Source organism: Alligator mississippiensis, chromosome 5, assembly GCF_030867095.1.
Source record: "Alligator mississippiensis isolate rAllMis1 chromosome 5, rAllMis1, whole genome shotgun sequence".
Lineage (NCBI taxonomy): Eukaryota > Metazoa > Chordata > Crocodylia > Alligatoridae > Alligator > Alligator mississippiensis.
Genome location: NC_081828.1, coordinates 15,765,001 through 15,781,469, shown reverse-complemented (window position 1 = coordinate 15,781,469; position 16,469 = coordinate 15,765,001).

Sequence of the window (16,469 nt, the reverse complement as noted above, 5' to 3'; positions counted from 1 at the left end):
ATGCATCTCTTAGTTCTATGGAAACCTGCAGGGATAAGTCTATACCTCATTTTATCTCACAGCCCTATCTGCCTTCCTCTTAATATCAGCTCTAGTGATGTGGTGAGGATGCCTTGGGTATGTGTCAGGTATTCTCAGAAATGATGGCTTGGGGCAGCTCCATGCAGCCAATATGTTGCAATTGCAGCTCATCCTCACTATCTCATTTCCAGGGCTGAAAAGCATGGGGCAAGGGCATGTGGGCAGGGCCTACCACCTTGACTGCAAGACTAAGCTCTCTGACATCACAGTGTAGCCACACAAAATAAACCCTAAAATGAGAGTGATTAATTTTGTCAAATCTCATTTCACTTGGGATTAACCAAGTGTAGAAAAGAAATAGGAGTTGTACATTCCAGAGTTTGAGAACGTGGCCTGGGGGTGCATAGACAGAAGGAAAATGGTTGTTTTACCAGGAATTACCAGAAGGTGAGTACTACCCCTAGAGTAACTGCTCTGCATTGGATGTCATGCAATATTTGCAAAAGTGAGAATGAGCTATTTTCCCAGCTATTGGGTACTTCCTGTGCTGCATATCAACAACCAGATCTTGACCCAGAAATGTCAGTCCCTGCTCAGAGCAGACAAGTAAGCATAATTAGAGATGCTCTGGCAATGTATTTTAGCACTGATGGTGACAATGTTTAAATTTTTAATCAGCCATGTAACATAAAAAGCACATAACATGAAATGTGAAAGGAAAATTGGCAAATACCGATGTGCTGTTTGACACTTTATTTCACTGAAGGAAGTGAGCATCAATAAACATTATTTATCATAAATGACAGAGGGGAAGGCATGTTTCTAATAAAACCTGCCTTGTAAGGGGTGATTCTCATAAAGCACCCTTATATTATTGTAAAATCTACACTCGTCCATAACGCAAAAGGAAATGTGCAGATCTTCCTCACAAAACTGCAAGAGCTGAATTCCAACATGATGTCTGGCCCTTCTGAGAGGAGCAATTCAAGGGACGCTATGATGGGTCCTTTCCCCTTGGCTCCCATGCAAATGTAGGGCATAATTCTAGTCCCCGTGCTCAGGGGAGGAAAGGTTCTGTTTTTTCCTGGTATTGTAGTTGCATTCCTCCTGCATTTCCTGAGATCTGAGGAATGACCCTTTTTGTAGGGTTGGCGCTGCACCAACCTTTTGACCTATGCTGGCAAACATGAGGCCTGAACTTATAGGTAGTTTTGTGTAGTCTATCAGTAAGAAGTCTAGAGGTATGTCTATGTTGCAGTGGTGATGCATCCCTGTCATGTTGCCCCCGGTCCAGCAGGTCAGTCAGAGGGGGGGGTGCAGATTGAGACCCCCCCACAGTGAGGGAGGGAGTGGGATAGGGGCAGGGGTGAGTGCAGCCCCGGCTGGGCCAGGTCGGGCTGAGCCAGGGAAAGGTCAGCGCCCAGGTGGCTCATCCAGGTGTGTGTGTGTGGGGGGGGGGCGGGCAGCTCCTGTGGCCCCAGTGGTAGAGGGCGCAGCTCAGCCAAGCTACGTGCATCCTGCTGTTCCTACGTCCCACCACTCCCCATGTGTCCCACTGCTCCCGATCACTGAGCCTCTGACAGTAGATCTCAGTCTGGGGGGACTAGCCTGAGATCGACTGTCAGGGGCTCCCTAATCAACCAGTCGATCGAGATTGACCAGTTGGTGATCACTGTATAGTGGAAACAGCCTGGTCTGGATAGATGTGTCCTAAGGGCAGTAGGATGTGTCAGGTGGGCTGTGGCAATTTGATATGCAAATAGAAAACCATCTTGCATGACCCTCCCATGCCACAGGACTATTAGAGGGCAATCTGCCCTCTCTACAGGGCTCGCTGGCCCCAGAGCAGCACCAGCTACAAGCACTGAGCTGATTGTCTGTAGAGTTGGCTGGGTGAGTATATAAACCCAAGGCCTTGATTTGGGTCCTGGCTGCTCAGTGCTACTTGCCCACTGCCTTGGCCTTGCTCCAGCCCAGGAACTTAGTATCTTGCCCCTCTTTATTCTGCTGTGCTCTGGACTTTCTGGTTCCTGACCTTTGGCTTGACCTGGACAATGAACACTGATATTGTTTTGTATTAGGAATGTGACTCTAAATACCTGGTTTTGACCTTTTTGGTGTATATCTTGACTGCTGATCTGGATTCTCTGCAGGCTCAGGTACCTGGCTAACCCTGTACTCTACAAGACTGCTTATACCCCCATCCTTACGAAGATCTACCTTCTTCATAGCCTGTGCTTTTTTTCCTTTTTCTTTTTTATTCAAAGCCTTCCCATAGCATAGATTACCCTGGCTGCCAAATATCATTCATCTACTTGGCTAAGTACAGATAGTCAAAAAGCCTGAGGTTGAATTGACTCAATCTTTGCAGGTTAGTCTAAACTGCATAGACTGAACCAATAAGCAAACAAACAGACATTCACTTGTGGTTTCAGAAATGTTGCCGTGTGCCTGCAGTGGCCCAGGCCAGAAGCTGGAGGTGTTAGAACATGCTGCCCTGCTCAGTTGGAGCAGACAGCTTGGGCCAAGGCTAGTCTGCCCACCCTGCTGGGGGCGGGGGAGGGAGGGAGGGTTTGTGGGGGAGGTGCAAAGCATCCTGGCATGCTGGGAGACTGTGAGTTAACTTGAATCTGGAGGGGATCTGGGACAGAAGTTCAATAAACCAATTTAACTTAAATCAGTTAAGTCTAATACTTCATCCATCCAAGTTTATCTTAAAATGGTTTCGGCCATTTTGAAATCAGTTTATGAGCACTGAACTTCTGTTGTGTTACAGATTTGAACCGGTTTCCGATTACTTATACCAGTTGATGTGTAATGTCCATCCCCAGCCGATGCCTAAACTAGTGTTCCATGCATCATGCTTGAGTTTAGAATGTAACGCCTCTGAGGAGAGGTCCTAATTTTTTATGAGTTCTAGAAATCCTGAGTTCCTTTTGTGGCATCCTATAAAAGCTATATGAGGAGGACATTGAGGTTGCAAAGTCAAGCCTTAAAAACTTAGGGAAAACCAGGTGGCCTGTTTAATTTGCCCTGGTTCTGTATATGAATTGATAAATCTTTTCTTACATGTTCAGAATTTCTGCAGCAAACAGAGCAACAATCATCTAGCTAGTAATATTGTGTACATCACTGATTTATCCCCAGGACTGTGTATTTTGTGCGTGGAAGGGGCAGGGTTTATATGGAGTAAACATACTCAGTTCTTCTGTGGATTAGCCTAGACCCTCTGGGTTCATACCCAATTTCCCTCTTCCTCTTCTTTTGCCTCTTCCCCCTCAGCTTCTAGTCAATCTCTCCTTGGTCAAATTTGAGAATCCTTGTTCTAATTTACTCCTTCTGGCATCCTTACCTTACATCCAGCTCTTGTGCACTCTGCACTTAAGTAAGGCATCCTCCAGCTCTAGGCTATTAGAATGCTATCAGGAGAAAAATAAGGAGGATGGGACACTGAGTGTCTAGTTCTACAGGAGCCGTCCGCAGATGGAAGCAGTAAATACTGCGATAGTCCTAATGCAGACAGAAGTGCAGCTCTCAGCTGTAACTCAGACAGATTTCTGCAAATCATTCTGAGTTACAACCTTACCTCAGACCAAACAGAAGTTCACTCTTGGCTCCCAGGGCAGGAGAATCTAGCTGTCAGCTGGAGCCTGCAGCTATCTGGCAGTGCTCCCTGTCTTCAGAATGGGAGAGGCGAAAGGCAGCAGAGGGAGCTTGGCTCTCCAACCAGTGCTGAAGGGTTGGCTGGGTGAATTGGAGCCCCCCCCCCCTCCCCCAACCTTGGGAGGGGATCCAGGGGCTCAGACCCTGATCCAATTTCCACACAGGTCAGTGGAAATCTTTCATTGACTTTAAAGACAGTCTAATCAAGGTCATTATGTATTGAGAATTGCTTAAAACTCTTGGGATTAAATTCTGGTTTCAGTTAAATTAATGCAAACTTGGAGTAGCTCCATTGATTTTAGTGGGGATAGCCTAGATTTTCACTAGTGTAACTCTTAACAAAAATTGACTCCTGCTTTGCTTGCTTAGAACAAGCTGGAAAACTGCAGAAAACAAACCAAACCAAAACAACACTGAACAGCCCCCAAAATCCACATATTGAATTCTGCATCAAGAATTCAATAACTCTTGTTGTTATTACCATAGTGCTAACACAGTATTATCCAGTCTGCTGATGAATCGCCAAACTTCATCTGTGGAATCCAGTAGTTAACAAAACTGTCTCCTTCAAACTTATCCCCTCTTTTGGCCACACTTTAGTATGTATAATTGTACTAACATTTACTCTGTGAAAGATGCCATCCTCAAAAATCCATTTGTCCTAATCTGTGAGCTCCATACTTCTGTGGATCATAAATTATCTTCCAATGTACATATCTGACTAAGGGCCTAGACAGACGACCCATTTACACTGGTGTAATTTTCACTGGATTGGTATACCACAGCAAATTACACTGGGGTAGCTGCACACAGTGGGTGCTATGATAGTGCCTTACCATCTGGTGGCAGGGTAGCAGGTAACAGTTTGTTTGCCTTGAGAAATCAACTGTCTTGAGGTCTGTTGCAGACAGATGATCATTGACATGGTGTTACTTTCCCCAGCATAGGTTTATCCCAGATTTTCAGGTTTAATTTCCTACTGCATCAGGCAAATTTACCCAGGTGTTGGGGTTTACCTCACTTGTCTGCATTGTCTTTTTACACTGATGTAAATGCATTATTCGCTGAGGCCATGACTTGGTGTCCACGTTGCAGGACTGATTTGAGATTCCAGCAGATCATATTCCTTTAGAGTTAGATGTTTTTCCCTTTTCAAACCTAATGTTGGCTCGGCTTTAACCTTTAACCAGGGATCCTATAAAAATGATATGATGGTAGACTTTGAAATTTCTACTACTTTCTTTTCCTCTTCTTTCAAGTGTGAGCAGTCATGGTTCAAAGCCAGACTCAAGCTACTGTGTCTTTTCTGGTGATGCACTCACATGTATACATTCCTGGAGCATTTAGGGGCATATCTCATAGTTCTTGGCACGGCAAGAAACAGAACTGCTCTATGATTCTTTCCAACTGAATTGTGAGAAAACCTGCCTGGACTTGGTGAGACCACAGCTGGACTACTGTGTGCAGTTCTGGGGGCTGCACTTCAGGAGGGATGTGGAGAAGCTCAAGAGAGTCCAAAGAAGGGCCACATGCATGATCAGAGGCCTTAAGACCAGGTCATACAAGGAGAGGTGGAAAGACTTGGGACTGTTCAGTCTGGAGAAGACAAGACTCAGAGGGGACCTAGTGGCAGCCTATAAGTACATCAGGGGCGTACATCAGGGCCTGGGGGAGCAACTATTCACCCAGGCCTGCCCAGGGGAGGACAAAAAATAATGGGCACAGTCTGACTGTAGATCGTTTCAGACTAGACATATGGAAAAACTTAAGTTGAGTACCAAGGGTTTGCAGCAGGCTACCCCCAGATGTGGTACAGTCACCCACCCTAGTGATCTTCAAAAAGCATCTTGACACTCATCTTGCTGGGGGCATCTGATCCCAGCAGTCTTTCCTGCCCAAGTGCAGGGAAGCTGGACCTGATCATCTGTAAGGTCCCTTCCAGCCCCTGACGTCTATGAAAGTATGACTTCTGGCCACGTGCAAGGCATTACTTATGAATGAGTTAGCCTGCTTGTTTGCAGCAAAGTGAATGGGCTATCCAGTTAAATGAAAGGGTTTTTTTGTGTGGACTTGAGGGGAGGGGTGAAATTGGGCAATGAGTTATTTTTGCAAGTGAGTGTTATTTTTGCAAGCAAAATAAACCCTGGAAAAATATTAGAAGAGACCTAGAGTTTGGGGAAGGAGACCCGGGATGTAGGGCAAGATATGGAGATGTAAGAGAGTGCATGTAAATCTTAGCCAATCAGTTCACCATCTGCAGTCCCATTTTTGGGCAGTTTTCCACACGGATTCCAGTATAGGTGAGTTCTGAGAAGGGGCTGAAAGAAGGCTAGGATGGTGGCTTTGTGGGTTTTGAGTGGGAGCCCTTCCTACTCTTGAACAATGGCATGGTGATAAAGTTTTCCTTTCAACTGTTCAGTTTTTTAAAGGTGTTGCTTTGCAGAAAGCTTATCTCCAACTATAATAAATAAAGTCTATTAATAATGGTTATTGGGAATCTTCTCATATACGTAGGCAGTAAGCTTATGTTTCAGTGCTCCAGATGCCTACGTGTGTCATTTCCCTCTAACCCCCAGTGTAACAGGGTGTTGATGGCTAAATGCAGACAGTCAGAAAGTCTGAGGCTGAATTCATAGTTTCATAGTTTTATAGTTGGTAGGGTTGGAAGGGACCTGAGCAGATCATCAAGTCTGACCCCCTGCCATGGCAGGAAAGAGTCAAACGACCCCGGCAAGGTGTTCATCTAGCCTCCTCTTAAAGACCCCCAGGGTAGAAGAGAGCACCACTTCGCTTGGAAGTTGGTTCCAGATCCTGGCCGCCCTGACTGTGAAGTAGCACCTCCTGATATTTAGCCTGAATCTACTCTCTGTCAATTTATGGCCATTACTCCTTGTGACTCCCAGTAGTGCTCAGGGGAACAGGGACTCCCCCATCGCCTGCTGGCCTCCCTTGGCCAGTTTATAGAGATTCAGTTTTTGCAATTGATTCAGTCTTTGCAGGTTAGTCTAAACTGCAAAGATTAAACTAAGAAACAACTGGACACACATTTGCCTTTGATTAAGGAAATGCAGCCACATGCCTGCAGTGGCTCAGGCCAGAAAAGGGGGGGGGGTGGAGGAGGAGGGGTGCTAAAGCATGACTCTCTAGCACTTCCTCTTCCTGCTGCCCTAAAGGTCTCTGGGATTTGCAGTCCAGTATCACAGAAGTAAGACTCTGCAGGGTTGTTCATCACTTCCTCTTCCTGCTTCCAGGTGCCTCTGGGATTGTCCTCCTCCAGAGCACTTACTTTCCCATTTTGACCCTTTGACCCCCACATCACTCCTTTCTGAGGTTTTTCCTTAGTTGTCCCACTCATCCATTAGCCCCCATGTAGTGGAGACTACTAGTTTACTAGGTGGGGTTTACTAGTTTACAGCCCTAGGCAATTCTGAATGGACAAATAGGCAGGTGCCTCTGGGATTTGTAGCCCACAGCTGCAGTCAGGAGTAACTTTCAGTAAGTTTAGCAGGGTAGGGCAGCTCTGTACTCAGGGAAAGAAGGACACCCACCCTGGCCCCAGACCACAGCCAGGGTTTGCCTGGGGGCAGTCCTTGCCTCTCTCTCTCCCCTTCCCCTCCCCTCCCCTTCTCTGCTAGAGCAGACCGCACAACCCAGTTCAGGGCTGGAAAGCATGCTGGGATGCTGGAGGACTCTGATTTAACTTGAACCAGGAAGGGGTCTGGTACAGAAGTTTCATAAACTGGTTTGACCCAAATCAGTTAAGTCTGATACTACATTCAACCAGTTTTATCGCAAACGAGTTTCAGACATTTTGAAACTGGCTTATGCACACTGAACTTTGGTTCTGTTACAGGTTTAAACCAGTTTCTGATCACTTAAACTGGTCTATGTGTAACTTCTGTCCCTAGCCAAGAAGTTTATTTTTTTCCAAGTGGACAATAGTGGTTTTCTCTGACTGTTTTGGGTTGTTTGTTTGCTTTGATTTCCCTGCTATGAGATATTTGAAGCTCCCATGCATAGTTTGTAACTGGAAAACTCCTAATCTCTGTACATGAGCTTCAGTACTGTGATGTGAATTTTGGATTTGCTTGGGAGGATTGATTTGGTGAATTGGCAAATCCTGCTGACCCTACAGCTGCTTCTCATGTACCTTGAAATCTTTCCTGTAGTCTTTGCCCTCTAGGAACTCGATGCTAATCATTGGAGCTCACTTTGCAGGGCAGGAAGTCTCTTGCAGGGGGAGAGGAATTTTAAGGTTTCTATGGCTCAGTGCTGCCCTTTCTTGCACCTAACTTTGAGAAAGGACCATAGCTAACGTGATTAAAGTTACCTTACATCTAAAACAGTTAGCTTTTGTTTTAAAATAAGTGTCAACTCTTCACTGATAGCAACAGAAAGTTTCTGCTTTAGGCTGAGAACTTAGATTCTGGGGAATTTAGGCCCAAATCCAGAGGGATGCATTTGAATCCAGGTCGGCAAAGCATAAAAACAGGCATTCAACTTAAAGGTAAAGGAATCCAAGGCTCTGCTTTATGTTAAGCGTGTGTTTAGAGGCTGAGCTCAATAGGAGTCAACTTAAATGTGCTTAATCAGGGTCCAGCTCCTTGCTTCAGAAATGGGGGCTCTGAAGTGGCCTGACTCAAACCCTGGGAACCAAGTCAGGGCAGAGGAGCTTGTGTATTACCAAGCAAAGAAATAAGCTCACTGTATTCATTTTCAAAATGTCATTGATATAACATGCTAGATAGGTAAAGGCAAGGCCAGAATTTTACACCCAGTACACAGAGATCTTGATCCATAGACACAGGTCCGTTCCAAACTTTATCTACAACAGCGAACAACCACATGGATCATCTTGCATATAGCCTGGCTCTTGTTGGAAGTCGGTAGGCATTCTGCTGTGTTTTCTGTTGTCCTATTTTGGCTTCCCATACACAGAAGTTTGTTAACTTTCCAGGTATCCCAAAAAGGCGTTGTTGTTGTTGTTTTGCATTTCCATCTTGGTGTTGAGTTCCTTGTGCTATTTTAAGATGTTTAACTAAGTAGCTCCAGAAGAACCATTCCCAGATACTGTTGATCTGCGTTTTGAAAGTTTAACACACACTATTCACTGCACATTTACATCCACAACCAAAATCCGACGTTAGGGAAATTAAAACAACAAAACTTGATTGCATATCATGATTTCATATTTTGCAGATGTTAATATTTAATCAAATGCAGAGCCATTTAGCTTAAGTGCATTAATGTAACTCATTTAAAAGAGGCCAGTAATTGTCCTATTAACTCCTAGTCTGGATGTTATCCATGCTGCCCTGCTGGTAAGGCCAGAGGGAGAGTCTCCTATTGGCACCCACAGAGATTGCTCTGATCTGTTGAAAATCCTGTTAAAATCTAATTACTTAGGAGAATAGGCCAGGGAATAGCTAATGAGCTTCAGGAAACCCACTGAAAGAAATTCGCTTTTAATACAGAATGAAATGTCTTCTGTCTTTCAATTACAGTGATACCACATGAACATAATTATGCTTGTATAGAATGTGACTTGTATTTGTTGTTTTTAATTACGTGTCACTGGATTTCTCTTAGTCACATGCAAAAATAATTTAATTTTCCACATTGGTGTAAAGCTGAATATTAACATAAATTCAATATTTGTTTATGATAATCCCTACTTTGTTTGGTGATAAAATGTTAAGAAAATAGAGGTACCAGGAGGAAAGAAACAACCAGACACATGCTGGGAAAACTCTGAAGAAAGAGAAGCTTTGGATCTACCTACAGCAAAAGTTACAGCCTCGTGTATAGGGCAGTTCAACAGCACGTCTGCATAAAATATGAACTTGCTTTGTAATGGTAACTAAAGATATTCAAACATTAAGCCAACAACAACAACAAAAATAATCTAGGTTCAACCCCACCATAAGCTCCTTATAATGTCAGGGGTGGGAGGGAGCTGTTTCCAGTTTCTCCTACTTTTCCTCTCTTTGTTTGAAAACTCCTTCACTAATGTGGCCCAAATCATTGCTGAAGGTAAAGGGGTAAGGGCATCACCCAGCATAAATTGAAGTATCTCTATTGAAATGAATAGTGCATTGGTGATTTACCCCAGCAGAAAATCTTGCCAATTGGCATAATACTAGCTGTGATTATGGTCTATTCTGTGAATTTGGTCTATTTAGCAAAGCATAAAAACAGGCATTCAACTTAAAAGTAAAGGAATCTAGGGAATTTAGCTACCTTTCTCTCTAGGAAGCTGAAACCTCAGAACATAATCCACTAGTCCAAGTCATCTGTATTTTTAGTGCAAGGGTTCTAGCTTGGATATTGGTCAGAAATCTCTCTCTCTTTGTGGCTCTGTCCAAGTAAAGTCAAAGGTATGAATTTAAAAGGCTTTGAAGAAAAAAATGTGACACGCAGTGGAACCTGATATCCATCTGTGAGAGGGGGGCAGGTAGCAGAGAGACTGTGTGGAGGCTCTCCACATCTTGTGTGCCACAGATGTGGGTCTTCTCAAAAGACGGGAAACAGGGAGCAGACCACTGTTTCCCTCACTGTCTACCCTTCAGCAGTTGAAAACCCCCTGTTTTTATGAATTACAAGACCCTGCAGTGTAGCCTGGGTTTGAGGTTTCCTGCTGGTTCTGCAAGAACCCTTAGCCCTTCTGGCTGCTCTGTTTCTGATGCTCAGTCCAGGGATGGGCGTTTCCCAGTTTCTGCTGCCCTACAGGACTGATAGGCATCTCTTTCCATTGCACTGAAACTCTTAACGGCTTTGGCCCAAGGGTGGCCCTATCCAGGGGTCATCACTATTCCTACCGGATGGCCCCTTTGGAGACCCAAAGGAAAGACATGTTAGAGCAGTAGATGTCGGGGGGCACAGCCTTGGAGTTGAACCCTTACCCCTCTACACTGAAGATCTTCTGGGATCAGCATTCTGCTTTGGTCTTGAAATGGTGAGTGATGTGGGGAGAAGTCGGTCCCTGAGCTCTTTGCTCTATCTAACAAACTGTAGGGGCAACAGAATTGAGACAGAATCGTAGCTTGTAAGTCAGGTGGCCACTGGCTGTCAAAGGTAGGATCACAACCCTGAGGGCCGCATGCCTGCTCTAACAATTGCCCAAGAGCATCTCTCTTCAATACGTTTTCTTTAAATGATCAGTTTATCCACAAGCAAAGCAAATAGGCAAAAGAAATTCCTACTACTAGAGACTTGCAGAATTACATTCATAGTCCCTATCCCAGGGGCAGGAAATTATTTTGGGTGGAGGGCCGCTTACCCAGTTTTGGCAAGCTGTCAAGGGCCACATGAGTAGCCCCTCCCCTTGACAGCTGCCCTGCCCCTTGACAGGTGTCCCACCCCCTGGTCACCATCTTGGGATCAATGTCCCAGGGCCAGCACTGGTGGGTCCCAGAGCGGGGTGCAGGCTGGCAGGGGTCTCTGAAGCTGGGCTGGGCTGCACCCTCCCTGCAGCTGGACAGCAGCTGCGGCCCCCCTGCTTGCTGTGCCGGGCAGTGTTTGCTGCTGCTGCCTGCCTGGATCTCGTACTGCAGTAGGCTGTGGTGAGGCTGCCACCGCCGCCTCTGGGCACACGAGCTCTGGGCGGGCAGCAGCAGCAAACACTGCCCAGCATGGCAAGGTGGGGGGTCGCAGCTGCTGCCGTCACAGGGCAGCCCCAGTGGGTGAGTCCAGGCTGGCAGTGGGGGTGGGTTGCAAGCTGGTGCTGAGCACAGGAAAAGTGGTCTCTCCCCTGCCCCATGCAGGGGGAGGGGGGAGCTGGCCTGGCTCCATAGAGCCCCTGCTGGCCAGGACTCTGTACCCCTGCCACCCTGCTCTGCACCCTGCTGGCACTAGCCCTGGAACACCGGTGCAGGCTGCACGCTCCCACGCCTGCTCACTCTCAGTGCCCCCCAGCCCCGTGGTACGGGCAGGCGTAGCGTGCAGCCCCAATCCCCTGCTCGCCGGCAGGGAGGGAGCTGGTGTGGAGCATGGGGAAAAGCGGCCCCTCGCCCACCCCGTGGCCCACAATCCCTGCTGCAGCCACTTACAGTCCACACGGGGCTGTCCTGAGCAGGCACAGGCAGCCCCACGTGAGCTGCGAGCAGCTGCAGCATGGGGTGCTGGGCATGGGGCAGGGGAGAGGCCGCTTTTCCCATGCTCAGCACCAGCTTGTAACCTGCCCCCACTGCCAGCCTGGGCCCCGCGCTGGCTCTGGACTCACACATTGGGGCTGCGTTGTGACGGCAGCAGCTGTGGCACCCCCGCTTGCCATGCTGGGCAGTGTTTCCTGCTGCTGCCCACCCAGAGTTCGCATGCTGGGCAGCTCAGGGGTGGCGGTGGCAGCCTCACCGCAGCCTACTGTGGTACGAGATCCAGGCAGGCAGCAGCAGCAAACACTGCCCGGCGCAGCAAGCAGGGAGGCTGCAGCTGCTGTCGCTGCGGTGCAGCCCGAGTGGGCAAGCCCAGAGCAGGCATGGAGTTGGATTACAAGCTGGTGCTGAGAGCAGCGGGGGGGGGAAAGCAGCCCTGCCCCCACCCCGTGGTTGGCACCTCACACTGCAGCTGCTTGCAGCCTGCCTAGGGCTGCCTGTGCCTGCTCAGGACAGTCCCATGTGGGCTGTAAGTGGCTGCAGCAGGAGAGCACCGGCCATGGGGAGGGGAAGGGGCTGCCTTTCCTCACGATCTGCACCAGCTCCTTCTCGTCCCCCCTTACCTGAGGTTCTGGTTTTATTGCAGTCACATGGTCCGAGGCCAGGAGCCCCTGCTGGAACTTTCAGCTGGGGGACCAGGGCTGTGCAGGGCCTGCTGTTGCGGGATCCTGACAGGCTTCCCCTGGGTCCTACTACCCTTGGTTCCTGTCATTTTTGTAGGGTTCCCTCCAGCACCCAAGCCAATCGCTCCAGTTCATAGATAGGTTCAGATTTCCCAGTGATCAACCTGACACCATCCACCCCGCATGCTTACCAAGCCCTACAAAAAAACTTCATAAAAAGTAAGCTTTGAAATATTGATAAATAGTGTCCTTGGTGTGTAAACAAAATTGTCCATCACTTGCATTAGATTCATTCTGAGTCACGCAGTATGTTAAATCAAGATTTTAATTAGAGGGCTGCTGCCTTAGGTAAAACACTGTGATTTGAGGGTCATTGTTTAAAATGATAGGGGCAAATCTGGTCCCTACATGCCTTCTGCATAACATCAGAGTTGGAAAGAGCCAAAAGTCCAAGGGAAAATTATCTTTGTTCAGGAGCACCACAAGGCTGATGCAGACTGAGTCTATGCTACCCATCTTTGCAAGTCCCAAGATAAGGGACGTGCCAGGACTGGAGCTATAGCACTCAGTGCTATAGAGATCCTAGAGTACAGTGCTGTAGTCTATAGGAAGCTTGAAGTTGTTGTCTGTTAGCCCTGAGGATTCTCGGTTTAATATGTATTAAATGTGTGCGTGTGCATATCTTTATATATAAAATGAAGTGTATGTATGGATGTATGTTCACTTATAAGCCAAGAATGGCTGTCCCTATCTACTCTAAACCTTCCAAAATCACTGAATAACAACTGAGGAAAATTATAGGTGGGATATTTTTCACTTGACCCTTTTTGGGGCTTCCATTGACTAGGATTACTTTGCTTCTCAGATAACAAATTGGTACCACTCTATTTTGGATGCAGTGGATTCAGTTCAATTGTCATTATTATATTGATGCTTGCCTTTTTTTCCAACTCAATTGTCATCATTATATTGACACTTGCCTTTTCTTTCACTCCATGTTAAATATTTATTAAATGTTAAACAAACACTACAATTACCAAAATAACAACGTGGGCTAAGAACGGGTCCTTCCGCTAGTGTATCAATGTACACACACACACACACACACACACACACACACACTGCGTAGGTTTCTGTCTCAGTATTTTCCGTCATATTTTACTTCCTTTATTATGTTTGTCAAACCACTTTTTTTAAAACTTGGACCAAGGAAAGCTGATTAAAAGGAAGTTTGCATAGAGTGTGGAAAATATTAATGGTTAGAGCTGCCTTTTATTACCCATTATAGGCCTCTGAATATCTCCGGAGTGATAACAAAGGAAAGAATATTTATTTGGAAAAATCTAATATTAACATCAGTGGAACTGCATGGGTGTAGAGGAGGAGCAGTCTGGCTCTGTGAATATTGGTCAGAGTCCTCCAGGTTCCACTATGGAAAACTCAATGAAAGTCCTGAAGAAAAAGGGTGCTGTGAGTATTGGAAATGTATTCCTACAGAGCTGAGGTGTCTGGAGATCAAGGGAATACATAAGTGAGATTCAGAGTCAAGAGGATATAAGAATTACAAAGTTTGCAAAAGGTAGTCATTAAATACTGAACTCCTTTCCAGGTTAGGAATTCAGTCTCAGGCCAACACTTTATGAACACATCTATTGGGGTCATTCCTGTACCCACTGAAGTCAGTTTGAGCTTGTCTGTTGATGACAATAGAAGCAGGATCCACTAAAATATAGCTCTTCTCTCACCTGGGTGTTACTTGCCAGATTATACAAGCTAGGACTACCTACTCTTAAACCCAAACTCCTACTGATCAGCCCCATTCTGAAGGCAAAGGGCTCCAGGAGAGTGGCTGTGACTTGGTTATCCATTCCACACAACATCATTCAACTGTGATTTTGTTCACTGGATTCATTCAAGCTCTGATTTCATCATAAAAACCCACACGGGGCTAAAAAAGACAATGAAAACTGCAAAAATGTCAGGATTGACAGAACTTCACAACTGAAACCTGCTCCAAGCTTTGGTTTGGCTCCTTGTCAAGAAACAAACACTGAAGCTGAGATCTGGATCCAGAACAAAACCTTTTCAAACTCTGAGGCTTTCCTTGCCTGGCTCCTGGGGGTGGAATAGATCTGTGCCTATTTAAGCTAGGCTGTGCTGTGCGGAGACCCTCCATGGTTAGGTATAGAACCCAATAGCCTTACTTAAGAATCCCATTGCCATTGCTTACAGCTAAATCTTATGTGCTCCTTCCTGTGCACCCCATCTAAACAGTGGTACTGTTTAAACACTGCTTTTTGGAGATCATAAAAAACTCTTGTGCAGAAGCACAGGAGAAAGGAGGGAGGGAAAATAGGGTAAAAGATTGTTTTAAGAGGGCTTAATATGTCTCCCCCACCCCCAGTGTCCCTGGCTCTAGCTCTAGCTCTTTGTGTAAAATTGTTTCCCTGGTGAAGGAGCCAGTTAGAGTGCATCTCTCTTTAATTCACAACCCCAAATGGGAGGGTTATAAAAATGGAGAGTAGCATGTAAATCATTCATGGAGACAGGGAAATAAATAACCTTTTATGTCCGTATAAATGCTGATCAGATGTTCATAAGGGAAATTTACATGGAGCTTTATTCAGTTTTGTCAGCCCGTCCCCACCTTCCATCACTCCTGCCGTGAAGACCATGCACAATGTGGTAGTGGAGGAAGCTATTTTCACCAACAAGCTACCCACAGTGCCATGCTTGCATGGACCATTGCTGCTGACATTATTATGGCTCTTAGCTGTGGATGGTCCTTCCACCCAGTTTGCCTTACAGGAAGAGTGGAAGGCAGGACATCTGCTCAGTGGAATAATCCAGTCAGCTCTGGGTACGCTGTTCCTGGTGCTCCCAGGGAGGGATGCTCTTGTCACATCCCACACTCCTCTGCTTGCATTTGTCAGTGCTAGGAACACAATGGCAAAGCTGCTCTACCAGCAGCCATACAGATCTCTCTCTTGTACACTTAAGAGCAATTATGTAGAGCAGGGGTGGGCAATTATTTTGGGCTGAAAGGACACTTAAGTAGTTTTGGTGAGCTGCTGTGGGCTGGGGAGAGGGTGACCTGGCTGGGGTCAGCGGGGAATTGGTTCACCTGGCTCTGAGTTGTCTGCCCTGCATCCACCACTGGGGTCACTGGACAGAGAAGGTGGACAGGTGGGGTCTCCATGGAGACTGGCCCGGGACGCCCTCAGCTGGGCGGGTGGGGAGCGGTGTGCGGGAGTGGGGCAGGTGGGCAGGTCCAGGGCCTGGCCCCAGATTGCAGGGCAGTAACAGTGCAGGGCTGGGGCCTGGGGCAGAGTCACAATCTACTCTGGGTTGGCAGCAGCAGCTGGGCAGTGAGTTGCTGCCATGGGGGCTACTGAGAAACTAAGTCCAGCTGCCACACTACCTTTGCCCCGCCACATGCAGGGGTGGCACAACCAAACACACGCACTATGGCCTGGGCTGCCTCCCCACACCTGGGCTGGGTAGGGCCAAGGGACCTGCCATGGGCCAGGTAAAACCCCTCTGTGTGTCAGATCCAGCCTGCAGGCTATATTTTGCACACCCCTATACAGGGTATCCCCTGGGTAGCTTCTCTATTGCATATTTGGGGTTGGCATCCTGCAGGCAGGAGAGGGAGAGCTTCATATTATCTCTCCCTGAGAATGGCAGAAATGTGATGTTGTGGAAGTCCTCCTCTGGATTTTACCACTTACCTGCTGTGTGATCCATGGGCAAGTCAGGTCACCCTCTCAGTGCCTTTATATCCCCTAGCTGTGTTAGAGAGGAAGTTTCAAGGGGAGAGGAATGTCTTTACAGTTCCTAAATAGGTCCAGAGCCTCAAGTGCAGAGGTGCAACTGTAATATAAATAATAATAAATCTCAGTTCACTTTTAAGCATGTTAAAGAAAGGGCGCAAACTTACTGAAGGCTGTAGAAAAGAGTGAGTAAACAAGTGGTAATGGTGGTGATGATGGTGGTGATGATATAACTTGTA